Here is a 14,233-nt window from a genome sequence, read left to right on the forward strand (position 1 = left end):
TGGATGCTGATGGATTCCTTCACCAAGTAGTTGCTGAACCAACAAGAGGGGATGCCATTTTAGATTTGGTTTTGGTGAGTAGTGAGGACCTCATAGAAGAAATGGTTGTAGGGGACAACCTTGGTTTGAGCGATCATGAGCTAATTCAGTTTAAACTAAATGGAAGGATAAACAAAAATAGATCTGTGACTAGGATTTTTGATTTCAAAAGGGCTAACTTTAAAAAATTAAGGAAATTAGTTATGGAAGTGGATTGGACTGAAGAACTTGGGATCTAAAGGCGGAGGAGGCCTGGAATTACTTCAAGTCAAAGTTGCAGAAACTATCAGAAGCCTGCATCCCAAGAAAGGGGAAAAAATTCATAGGTAGGAATTGTAGACCAAGCTGGATGAGCAAGCATCTCAGAGAGGTGAGTGATTAAGAAAAAGCAGAAAGCCTACAAGGAGTGGAAGATGGGAGTGATCAGCAAGGAAAGCTACCTTATTGAGGTCACAACATGTAGGGATAAAGTGAGAAAGGCCAAAAGCCATGTAGAGTTGGACCTTGCAAAGGAAATTAAAACCAATAGTAAAAGGTTCTATAGCTATATAAATAAGAAGAAAACAAAGAAAGAAGAAGTGGGACTGCTAAACACTGAGGATGGAGTAGAGGTTAAGGATAATCTAGGCATGGCCCAATATCTAAACAAATACTTTGCCTCAGTCTTTAATGAGGCTAATGAGGAGCTTAGGGATAATGGTAAGATGACAAATGGGAATGAGGATATGGAGGTAGATATTACCACATCCGAGGTAGAAGCTAAACTCGAACAGCTTAATGGGACTAAATCGGGAGGCCCAGATAATCTTCATCCAAGAATATTAAAGGAACTGGCACATGAAATAATAAATCTGTAAACTCAGGGGCTGTACCGTATAACTGGAGAATTGCTAACATAGTTCCTATTTTTAAGAAAGGGAAAAAAAGTGATCCGGGTAACTACAGGTCTGTTAGTTTGACATCTGTAGTATGCAAGGTCTTGGAAAAAATTTTGATGGAGAAAGTAGTTAAGGACATTGAGGTCAATGGTAATTGGGACAAAATACAACATGGTTTTACAAAAGGTAGATCGTGCCAAACCAACCTGATCTCCTTCTTTGAGAGGGTAACAGATTTTTTAGACAAAGGAAATGCAGTGGATCTAATTTACCTCTGTTTCAGTAAGGCATTTGATACTTTTCCACATGGGGAATAATTAGCTAAATTGGAAAAGATGGGGATCAATATGAAAATTGAAAGGTGGATAAGGAACTGGTTAAAGGGGAGACTACAATGGGTCATACTGAAAGGTGAACTGTCAGCCTGGAGGGAGGTTACTAGTGGAGTTCCTCATGGATCGGTTTTGGGATCAATCTTATTTAATCTTTTTATTACTAACCTTGGCACAAAAAGTGGGAATGTGCTAATAAAGTTTGCGGATGACACAAAGCTGGTAGGTATTGCCAATACAGAGAAGGACTGGGATATCCTACAGGAAGATCTGGAAGACCTTGTAAACTGGAATAATAGTAATAGGATGAAATTTAATAGTGAAAAGTGCAAGGTCATGCATTTAGGGATTAATAACAAAAAATTTTGTTATAAGCTGGGGAGGCATCAGTTGGAAGTAACAGAGGAGGAGAAGGACCTCGGAGTATTGGTTGATCACAGGATGACTATGAGCTGCCAATGTGATATGGCCATGAAAAAAGCTAATTCGGTCTTGGGATTCATCAGGCGAGGTATTTCCAGTAGAGATAAGGAGGTGTTAGTACCATTATACAAGGCACTGGTGAGACCTCATCTGTAATACTGTGTGCAGTTCTGGTCTCCCATGTTTAAGAAGGATGAATTCAAACTGGAACAGGTACAGAGAAAGGCTACTAGGATGATCCGAGAAATGGAAAACCTGTCTTATGAAAGGAGACTCAAAGAGCTTAGCTTGTTTAGCCTAACCAAAAGAAGGCTGAGGGGAGATATGATTGCTCTCTATAAATATATCAGAGGAATAAATACCAGGGAGGGAGAGGAATTATTTAAGATCAGTACCAATGTGGACACAAGAACCAATGGATATAAACTGGCCATCAGGAAATTTAGACTTGAAATTAGACAAAGGTTTCTAACCATCAGAGGAGTGAAGTTCTGGAACAGCCTTCCAAGGGGAGCAGTGGGGGCAAAAGATATATCTGGCTTCAAGACTAAGCTTGATAAGTTTATGTAGGGGATGGTATGACGGGATAGCCTAATTTTGGCAATTAATTGATCTTTGACTATTAGCGGTAAATATGCCCAATGGCCTGTGATGGGATGGGATCTGAGTTACTACAGAGAATTCTTTCCTGGGTGTCTGGCTGGTGAGTCTTGCCCATATGCTCAGGGTTTAGCCATATTTGAGGTCAGGAAGGAATTTTTCTCCAGGGCAGATTGGCAGAGGCCCTGGGGGTTTTTCACCTTCCTCTGCAGCGTGGGGCACGGGTCACTTGCTAGAGGATTCTCTGCACCTTGACGTCTTTAAACCATGATTTGAGGACTTCAATAGCTCAGACATAGGTTAGGGGTTTGATACAGGAGTGGGGGGGGTGAGATTCTGTGGCCTGCGTTGTGCAGGAGGTCAGACTAGACGATCATAATGGTCCCTTCTGACTTTAAAGTCTATGATTCTATGATTCTATAAGAGACACAGGAAGTAGAAAAAGAACTGTACAGCTTGTGTTATCAGGGGTCTGCAGCAGAAAACAAAAGAATTTTGGTGCAAGAATGTGCTTGGTATGAAAGCATATTTGCCACAAGGGCTGGTGTAGTTCTTGTGCTACTTGTACCAGCACCTATGTCAATGTTATTTAATGAATGAGTAACTAAATTTTGCCATCCAAAGTGTGATAAGTTTCAGGCTTTGCCCTGCAAATCTTTGTAGGGTACACTTGGGTATTGTGGTCACTGCAAGTGAGAATTGTGTGTGGGCACAAGTAAGATTAAGCATTAGGCATATAAGAGCTATAATAAATCTCATACCCCTTGTTTACTTGCTCACAAGTTCATAGAGTAAAAACAGGGACAGGGTATAAGGAGAGAATTGTCCCGCCTGAGGCAAAATGGACTTAGTGTAATCCTCATCGTGTTAATAAAATTCATCTGTGCAACCTCCTCATGGGTTTTTCTCTTGCTACTCTGAAGAAGTGTTTGGTGGCCACAAAGCAGGTTCTCATACAGGGTGAGGTTCCCTTGCACTCATTGTTCTGCTTATCTCTATTTATCTTGAGTTTATTCACACAACAGTCCATATCTGCTCTGTCAAAAATCACGATCTAAGATTAGAATGAATGCAGGAAAAATCAAGTGGCAGAAGTTAAAGAGAAAGTGACAGAGAGAGAGAGAGAGAGAGAATGCTTGGCCATTATTTGTCCATCAGGCAATCTAGAGATGGGGTTAAAATTAACCATAGATTTCAAATGAAATTCTGGTCACAAATGCCTCATTTCATCTGCTTTTCCTCTGAAACTATACAGAACCATTCATTTCACATGACAACAGTGCAGAAACCAGGCCAGGACTGATCAGATCTGGGCCTGTGTAGTGTAGGTTGAAAGGTTTGCCAGGCAGTATTGAACCTTTCACAGCATGTTGTCTGAGCATGGAGTTTGTGACAAAACCTACAACCAATCCCCTTTAGGTAGTGTTAGGTTTCATGTGGGCATTTTTACACTTACATACTTTCCTCCCAGTTCATGCCCCTCTATAGCCTCACCTTGATGCTGTCAAGCTCAACAGCCCCAAAATGACCGCTTTCTCCAGCCTTGAAAAATTATTTTTCTACACTGCCTAGATGACAATGATCAGACAAGAGGGGATGAAGTATGGAAGAGGGGCTTTCAGCCATCCAAAGCAAGAGCTTCAACAAAGTTAAAATTACAGTGCCTTAGAAGGGTGACCAAACACCACACAATCCAGGGCATGGAGGTTTGATGTAATCATGACATATTGTGCCATTTCCCTGCTCTTCTCCTGGGTCCCATTCTTCAAGCCTGCAGGGAACACTATAGACAAGATTGCACCCCACTAAGGTGTTCAGAGAGTTGCCATCTTGTCCCCTTCAGTCTCCTGCTGATTCAAACAAAGGAGTCAATAGGAAGAACAGTTCAGTGTGCTTACAGGTAATTGGAAGAACTCCAGATGGTGGTTGGATCACTTACCCAAGGAAACAGTAGTTTAACACTCTTGCAGCATCTCCCTTCAAATCTTCTCACCATTAATAGGACTACATGAAAAAATGTTGGGGGGGGGGGGGGGAGATTTTTTTTTGTCCTTGCCATTTTTAAAGGTATTTGAGACAATACTCAACCTACTTGTAAAATTGCCAACCTGAATACCATAATACAAACATACTGAGTGGTCTCAGTAATCATGGGCCAGGGTGGCAATCACCTATTAATACTGAGATCACTGTAAATACTAATTTATGCACTCACCACTGTCCTTGTTATCTTGTCCTCCCACCCTCTCCCTCCAGTTTGTGAGTTTATTCACCTGCTTTGTAGTGTCTAAATCAGGGGTGGGCAAACTACAGCCCGCGGGCCGGATCCGGCCCTTCAGGTCTTTGGATCCGGCCCATGGGATTTCCCCCCATGGCGCCGCGGGCCCCACGCCACTCTCAGAAGCGGACCTCAGGCGGGGGGACAGAGGGCTCCACGTACGTTGCCTTTGCCTCCAGACACTGCCCCCTGCAGCTCCCAGAGGCCGCAGTGCTTCCTGGAGTGGCGTGGGGCCGGGGCCAGGACCGGGGCAGGCAGGGAGCCTGCCCTGGCCCCAGTGCGCACTGCTGCCACCCCGGACCCGCTTTAGGTAAGCGGTGCCGGGCCGGAGCTCGAACCCCTCCTGCACCTTGCCCCCCAACTCCCTGCCCTAAGCTCCCTGCCTGCACCTCGCACCCCTCCTGCACCCTAACTCCCTGCCCTGAGCCCTCTCATACACTCCGCACTCCTCCTGCACCCCAACCCTTGCCCTGAGCCCCCTCCCGCAGTCCGCTCCCCTGCTCTGAGCCCCCTCCTGCACTCCGCACCCCAAGCCCCTTCCCTGAGCACCTTCATACACCCCACACCCCTCCTCTGCCCCAATCCCTTGCCCTGAGCCCCTTCCTGCACACTGCACCCCCTCCCACACCCTGCACTCCCTCCTGCACCCCAACTCCCTGCCCCGGCCCTGCATACAATTTCCCCACCCAGATGTGGCCCTCAGCCCAAAAAGTTTGCCCACCCCGGTCTAAATCCTAGTGAGCTCTCTGAAGCAGGGCAATCTTTTTACTATTTATTTGTATGGTACTTAGTACAATGGGGTCCTAATCCATGTATGTGGTCCCTTGGCACTACAGCAGTAAAAATATTTTTTAAAAAAAAAAACCTTGTCTCAGTAACTTGTCCTTACTTCCTGCATATTTGTATCAGCCTGTATTGAATCTCCATACCTTTTTCCCTTCAGATGAGCTTGAGTCCTTGCCCTTTTATATGCCACACTCAGCTATATCACTAATATTTTAGCTGTAGTATTTTGCTCACTTATAAATATTAAATAAATATTATGGGGGTGAAAATACATCTAGATCAGTTTTTAAAAACAAAAATGTACAGCACATGGCAGAGAATGTCTTTAAAAGGCCTTGAAGAGGTTTCCATCCAACATCCCTAGTTTTATTCAGCAAATGTGAAAATGTTCTGCCAATTTTCCACAGCAGATCGACACAAAGCTCTTTAGTACAGGTGTTTCCGGGATTGGGATTCATTAAGAAAACTCAGTGTTTAACAAGTTACGGCCGTTTTAAAGCTTTAAAAGGTCTCCTGCGTTTGTCAAGGTCCTGTTGGTAATAACTATGAATTTCTGGCTAAGTCAACTCACCACAACTTTGAGTATTAGAAAATGGGACTACAGGATAATATTACAAAATGTTTTAACCTCTAAAGAGTACTAGAGCCTGCATTTTCTTATTGTCATATATTACAAATATACTTGGCAGCCAATTAGCATAGAGTGTTTCATCGCATCAGTCCATCACCAAATGATGTATAGGGGCACAGTTAGGCCATTGTGATGGGCAGCTATTTCTTAAAAAAACATAACTCTAGATTTCAGCTCATGTTAACAGACCATTCTTACTGACTTATTGCCGGTCCTAAGAGTAACCACAGTACTGTTTAATAACAATGTGCAGTTTCTGACATTTATTTATAGTATACTAAAACCAAAATCAAAAGGCTGGGTGGCAAGAGTTTTAGACCACCTGAGATGTCTTTAAATGTTCAGCATATGTTTAAGTGCAGAAGGACTAGCAATAATCCCAAATACGTAGTCATCACCGTTGGCTGATCCATCTTTTAATGTTATAAATTCATTTCAGGGAACTATTTTTCCCTGCTGCCTTTTTAAAAATAAAAATGGGTTAAGTGATGGAGAAATACTTGGAAAGACAACAATGACCTTTTTTTTTTTTTTTTTAAACCAGGCCATGTGTGCACACCAAATTGATGGATCTTTTCTGGAATTAATTGAATTTTCTTTTACCTTCCTGTGTGCCTTGCATGATGCTAAAATGATGCCTTTAGTGTAAAAACAGCCTGGACAATGTCAGTGATTTGTTTACAGATGTGCGTGAGTGAGTGAGAGAGAGAGCGCATGATTGATTGTGAACTTAAATCATGCTCATTGTAGTAACTATGTGCTTTGAAGCCTTAGCTCTTTCTATTAAAGCTTTGTTTAGATCAGTGATACTCAGACCTCAGTGGTTCAGGAGCCAAATTAGCAATCAACATTACCCAAAAGAGCCACAGGAGTGTGAATTAATTCTCTCTCTGTGTATGTGTGTGTGTATATATGTATATGTGTGTGTGTCTGTGTGTATGTATATTCATCTCACAGCAAAATAACTGACAAAGTATTCTACAATTGGTTAATAACATAGTAAAAGCATCCAGATTGGTTAATAATTAAAATCAGACCGTCTTTTAATATCATGTGCTGCAAAGAGCCACAGGACACACATTAAAGAGCCACTTGCAGCTCCCAAAACTCAGTCTGAGTATCACTGGTTTAGATAGAGGCATTCTTTAAAATAAGTGTCAATATGGAAGGAACATACACACACTTAAATGACTGTGCAGACAGTACCGTTTTTACTAAACTGTGGGACAGATTCTGCCACTCTTAATCATGCTGAATGGTACCTTATTCCGTGAGTGGTGCCATTTGAAGCCATGGAGTCTGTTCATTTAGTAAAGTACTACGTTTTGGCCCCAATTCAGCAAAACACTTAAGTATGTGCATAGTCTCATTAGCTTCAATGGGCTTAAAGTTAAATATGTACTTAAGTGTTTTACTGGATAACAGCCTTCCTCTGCAAGCATGGCAGAAGTAAGCCCTGCATATAGCCTTTTCATTATTTATATAACTACAACAATATTCATAGTATAGTATTTCAGAAACTGTCTTTCCCCCCCCCCTATTTTCTAATTTGATGAATAAGACTGCAAAGGCATTTGTCCAATACATTATGATAATTGGTATATGACAGCAAAGACTGATAATAATTTGATACTTAAAAATATATATTGAACCAGTTTCAACTGGTGCAAATCGGCATAGCCTCAAACATCCTGAGAGGTAGTGAACCCCCAACTTCCATTTATTCATATGAAACAAAGTTTTTAACCTAAATTCTACTGACCCTCATTTTAAAATGCTGTGCTATTCCACTGGAAAACAAAGCTGTTATGGAAAATGAGTAGAGGCATCATAAGTCAGCATCTCCACTGGTTGAACAGTAATGGAAACTGATATTATTTCTTACCTAGACCCTTGAACTAATAGACTAAATAGGCTATGCATCTGGAGTTACTTGGTCTGTGATAAGCTGTCAAACAGGCTCCCATCCCATGGCCTATTTGACTCTCTGATTTTTAAGATGCAAGCATTTCTTGCATTAAACAGAACCCCAGACCTGAGCTGGAAGCAGGTTGGGACAGGGGTTTGCTTAGGATTGTGATAAGGTGGGGAAGACAAGGCGGAGCTTATTCAGTAGAGAAGAGACATATATTTGGGGACATGTGTAGTTTTATTTGTTTGGATGTACAAATAAAATTGCATAAGGATGTAGTGAAAGAGAAATCCACGTCTGCCCCTTGAAATGAAGCATTGGCTAAGCACGCACTTTTTTTAATGGTAAGTGTTTACAGACCACTCTGGAACTATTGGGATATACAGATATAAAGGCATTCTTCAGGAATCTCTTCCAAAAGTGTCCCTTTTTCTTCCCCTTCCTGTACAAACCTTATTTTTAATCAAATATACTTTCTAGCCTCCATGTAGAAAAACCAATTTGCTGTTGAAAATGCTTGCTACTAAGTGATGGAATGTGCAGTCATGCACTAGCAATTGAGTCCTGAAATTCAACTTGTCCACGCTATGAAGGAAAAAGCTCTTGGTTCAAGCGTGCACTCTATTACAAGGGGAGGCACTTAAATACATGAAGGGGAGGCCATGCATTTTATTTCAGAAGACTGAAATGTATCTTGCAATGTGGGGCTTTAATGTTATTCAAATGCTAACAATATACCATTTCCTCCAAGTGCTCAATACATTGGAATAAAAAGATATAATTTGCTGACATTGTGCCGAACACTTCCTGTCCAGAATACTGATCAACAATCGTCGTTCAGTTTCCAAGGCTAAGACACCCAAAATAACCCTCAGCATAACCTTTAAATTGTTCTTCTAACACTTTAAAATTCCAGTTAAAATAATTTACCATTTTACAAAATAAAACGATGGAACAAAGACTAACTATATTTTCACTCAGCTTCTAAAATGCAGTTCCAGTGCCCCAGGGACTCCTTTCATCTAGTGTAAGTGCTGGCATATGATGTGATTGTTAACATAGCTGGCCACCAGATGAAGTGAATTATCTAAACTGCCAAGGTTCCTACTTTCATTCCAATTTAAACATCAATTTAACACAGAAACTGAAGGGTATTATGAAAGCTTTAATATGAACCATTTCAGACATGAAAAAGAACTAGAAGGATTTTTCAAACCACCAAAACAAACAAATGTGTAATTTATTGAACCTGAAGATGAGTTGGAAAATGAACAGTTCACAGGGGCATAATAGCACATGCCTGTCTTACACTTTGCCAGCTGATAAGCTCTTCTGGTTCTTAAATTAATGTACTATACTCTGGACACCTTTTAAAAAGTAAATAACCTGTGTGAATCCATAAGGACATTAACCAAATACAATTGTTTTGTACCAAATGGCTAAAATATTGACTCTGATGGTTAGATACATGTATGCTTAGTGCAGGTGAGTATAATTTGAAATACATTTATTATTTTTCTTCTGTTCATTACAATTCCTATCAGAGAGAGGGAGGATGTTTTCTGGCAAAAGCACTGTTACAGACTGTCTGCTACAGACTGCCTGTGTGACCTTGAGTGAATCACTCTCTCTCTGTGCCTCAGTCCCTCACCCGTAAAATAGGGATAATATTTCCTTTATCCTATGCATTGTCTGCCTGGTCTAATTAGATTGTCATCTCTTTCTAGCAAGGACTGTCTCTTATTAGGCATCTGTGCAGTGCATAATGGGAACCGAGACACTGAGATACAACTAATAAAAACAACAGCAAACTGCCTTTCATGCAGTAGTCAGCTTCCTTCTCTCTTGCAGAGTGCACAAGAACTCTCGGGACAAACATTCCTGGGGAGATGGGCATTTGGGGATAGTTTGTATAGACGGGGATAAAAAAATAAATATAAAATATAATAGGCTTTGAGCCAAGGGTAGGGGAAATGTTAAGGAAGTACAGAAAATTACAAAGTGACAGGAAGTTTTTAAAATAATGGAAAATGTTAAATGATTTGGAAATGTCACATTGGACACATTGTTACGCTCATTTGTTGGGTCTTGTTTTTAATTTTAATCCTTGAATGGGGCATGGCAGGAGCTTGAGGGCCAATGCTAGCAGATTGCAATGCAGCAGGAAGTCAACTTAATGAGACTAGTCACAGTGCATAAAGTTAGGCACATGTGTACGGGTTCATAGGATCAAAGCCTAAGGTATGGGACCCTTTCATCTTTAGGCCTGGTGGAAAGATCTGTGCTTTGAGGACAATATTTTGAACATTCAGAGGAAAGTTTCTGGGTGAAAAAGGCAGAGAGGAAGTTCCAAATGGTGGGAAGGGCACAGATGAAATTGCAAAATGAGTACTGTAATGTGGTATTGAAACCACATCTGGTATACTGTGTGCATTTTGGTCAATAGATGGCAGAATGGACAATGCCATGACTGCAAAGGGCAAATTATCCAGGAGTTTTGAGGGTACACGTTGCAAGGAGAGGTTAAGGTTAAGAGGTTAAGACTTTTTTTCCAGCACTGACGGGAAAAGGGACAAGTGAGAGACTATGAAAGAACCAGAAAGACAGGGAATGGAATCAAGCTAATAAGTTGTTCAAAATACTAAATTGATTAAAAACAAGATGTTTTTATGGATGACTGTGAAAGAAAAGACCAGTCTGAACTTCTGTACATAAACATTGACTGAGTATCGAAGAAAGTGCCAAAGTAAGCAAAAAAGGGAGTTTGAAAAATTTCTAGAGAAGGAATGAATCGGTTAGTACAGTCATTAAGTGGTCTCTTTTGGAATAGATGATGAGCCACAGATCATTTCCTTAGGTTTTATGGGCAAGCTTGGATCATGTAGTATTTTTCTGCATCAATACTATGTTTCTATTATGTAACAGTTACAGCAGCGTTTCCTAAAGTGCAGGGTACAAAGGACTAGCTGGGGAGTGAGGGGATGTGGAAGATGTATAAATTAATGCATGTAGACCTTTAATGATATACTGTGGAACTCAAGGGGGTGCAAATGGTTTAAATTTGCCGAAGGGAGGCTCAGCTTTCAAAAATGTAGGGGACACTGAGTTACAGCCTGACCAAAATGATTATGACATGCAAGCACTTCCAAACTGGGGGAACTGAAAAGCTTGTAGTTAGAACAAAACATTGAAGCCATGTCTAAATCAATAGGCTAGGTTTGGTACTTAGAGTGGACCAAAGTTGTGCTGAAGAGGGATCCCAGAATCCCCATGTTTAAATTTGCCACCAAGGTAAAAGAAGTGTTGTTGCAATTTCCCTGTTTCTGATTATTAGTATCTCCCACTTGTATGAATATTGTTAAACCATCCTTGCTGGAAATGACTGTGTCACACTGTCTAGAGTGGCTCATGACTGAAACTGCCAACCTTGGGGCAGACTGTTACTGGCTTGCTGAAATCTAATTAGAAAACATACCACTAGTTTGGATGTCTGGCCCGTTTTTGACAAATATGAACTCCTGGATCGCTGTAACAGTCTTACCATGGAGTCATAGGCAGTCCCCTTAGACTCTTCAGTTTATCTTGCCACCCAGGCAAACTGGATGGAGTGATAAATGGTCATTACACCAAAAAAAAAAAAAAATCACAAAACATTCAGGTTGCTTCCAGTCCCAAGAGACCAGTCACTTTCCTCAGATCAATTGGTACCATAGATTTTACACCAAAGACAACGCCTGTAGCCAATCCTGTAATAAACTATCTAAAGGTTTATTAACAAAGAAAAAGAAATGATAGTTATTTACAGATTAAAGCAAGCAAACATATACATACACACACTAGTTATTATCTATCATTCATAAAGATGACAGATGTTCAAACAGCAAAGATGGAAAATCTTCATGTCCACTATTTTTATTTCCCTCTTCCAGCATTCAAACTGATGGGGCGAGGCCTTCTGCACATAATTCTCCCTGAGTGGATGGGGCAATTAACAAAACTTTTGTCTTATGATGGCCCACTTAATTTTTGATAGTCCTCCTGGATTGGCGGCAGGGATCAATCCCGTGCCTGAGTTCACAAGTTCAGAGCAAACATTTTCAAAGTTATAAAGCAAATCTTAGATATTTCCTTAGAGCATGGACTATAGACATTACAAGTAAGATTAATGCACACAGCAACTTAAAAACATTCTATAGAGTCTAAACACTTAAAAGATTCTTATAAGATTAATACTTATTTTGAGCAACACCAACACATAAGTGAATTGGTCTGGTCGACAGCTGTGAGTTTGTCAGTTCTTAGCTAATGCTTGCAGCCTTGGCAAGAGCTGGCACCTGACCTGTCAGCATCACAGACTTGTCTGAAAATAGATCATGGATGATAGTGCTTTTATTCATTACTGACCATGTGTTGAGTAACACAAGCTTGATCCTGGATTAGTAGTCTCTTCTCCCAAAGCCAGCAAATAGCTGGGTCCGGGGAATTGGTAGTAGAATTCCAGCCTTGAGCTCTCATTTAGGGACAGGTCATTTTCTGGATTGGGACTGTCCTCTTGTGGTCCTCGTCCCCCGCAGGACTGCATGAACTAGGTTCCTATCTAACAAATCTTAACCTCTTTAAAAAATGAAAAGGAAATGCTCTGCAAAAAAATTAATTATGGTGAAGTTAAAGTTGCAAGAAGCTACCCATATTTTATCTTTCAAGAACATGAGGTTTTTTAAATTTTGAATTTCCACTACTAGCCACAGTCAATCAAATATTTATCAAAATCTTAACTCTGCCCCAATAAAGACAGCAAAAGCCAAAACGCATATCTGAAGGGACGGTGGACACAGAATTCCCTTATACTAAACTGCCATCAGGATGTAAAGTGTCTGTATTACTAAAGTAGGAAGATGGCTCCCTGTGGAGCACCTGCAATAAATACACTTCCCAATGTACTCCATTGCAGATTCCATATACACATCCAAAATATCAGCTTTATACATTCTGCCACTGTGCAAAACCACTTTCAAATTCAAAGTAGACACATGATCCGCTCCTTTTCAGAACTTCAGATGCAAAATGATTGTCTGGTTCTAATTTAAAAATTAGATACGATTAACTATCTTATCAAAGTGTCTTACATTGTTAAAGCATTTTTAAAAACATAGTGTTTGTATATAAATATGATCCTAAATCAAGAAGTCAACTATGGTGCCATTCCTCCACTTATTAAATGTTAAAAGGTGCAGACAGATCTTCAAAGTTATAGGCAGCAAACTTTTTATGTTGGTATTTACAGACAGAAAACATTTTTCAAATGACCTTCCATGCTAGACATTCGTGCACTGAGTTTGACAGATAGCCCATAAATCAAGTCAGCGATTTCACCATCACTCTTAACTGACCTCTCTCACTTGAAGATAGCCAGCTGAAAACACAGACATCCTTAAGCTGAACTGCAAAAATAACATTGTGCAGTACTTCCTAAATCAATCTGAGAACGGTACTGTGAGGATCTGTGCCAACCCCACAATGATAAAAGAAATGGAAGACATAAGAGCAATACTTACTGGCTGGGAGGGAAGGAAGATAAAGTCAAAAGCATCCAGCTACCAGGCTGCTGTAGGTCTGGAGCTGCTTGTCTCTGTCAAATTTAAAGGGCCAGCTAGCACAAAAACATGCTGGGAAACAACAACTATATATTGAGAAGTTTTAGTACTGCCCTGAAAGATGCTTGTAAGGAGCTGAATTGTGACTTTTTTGAGGGCAAGGCATCTGGTTGAAAGTCATCCTCAGGTTTTCCATTTGGGAGCCTGATGATAAATTAGGTGTGTCTTTTTAAGAGCTGGCCAAAAAACAGCAATTCCATATCGCAAAATACTGAGTTTTGACATGTAGTTTCATTCCAATGCAGAATGAGAGACCTTGAGAAATTTTTCCATGGGGGGAGAAAACCTAAAGTGTTAGAGAGACCCACCCCAGAAGAGCCTGGTAATTAAGGCCATCTTTGGGATGTGGTATACCCAGGTTTGAGTCTCTATGCCAAATCAGGCAGAATAGGAACTTGAGTCTTCCACATCCCATTTAAGTGCCCTAACCACCAGGCTATTGACTATTTTGGGGATGAGGCTTTATCTCTTTCTCCTCCATAGAATTGCTATCAAAACTTATGATTCCACAAAACATTTCAGTTTTGACAAAATGGCATTTTTCTACCAAAAAAAATGTCAAAAAATTTTCTACCACCTCTCATCTTTTTTATATTATCTTTCAGTGATAAAACCTGAGGTGCAACTTTGACCAACAACTTACCGCATTTGGAGTGAAATCCTGGCCCCACTGAAATCCGTGGGGATTTTGCTGTTAACT

This window comes from Terrapene carolina, unplaced genomic scaffold, assembly GCF_002925995.2.
Source record: "Terrapene carolina triunguis isolate 2854851 unplaced genomic scaffold, T_m_triunguis-2.0 Scaffold113, whole genome shotgun sequence".
In the NCBI taxonomy this organism is placed as follows: Eukaryota; Metazoa; Chordata; order Testudines; family Emydidae; genus Terrapene; species Terrapene triunguis.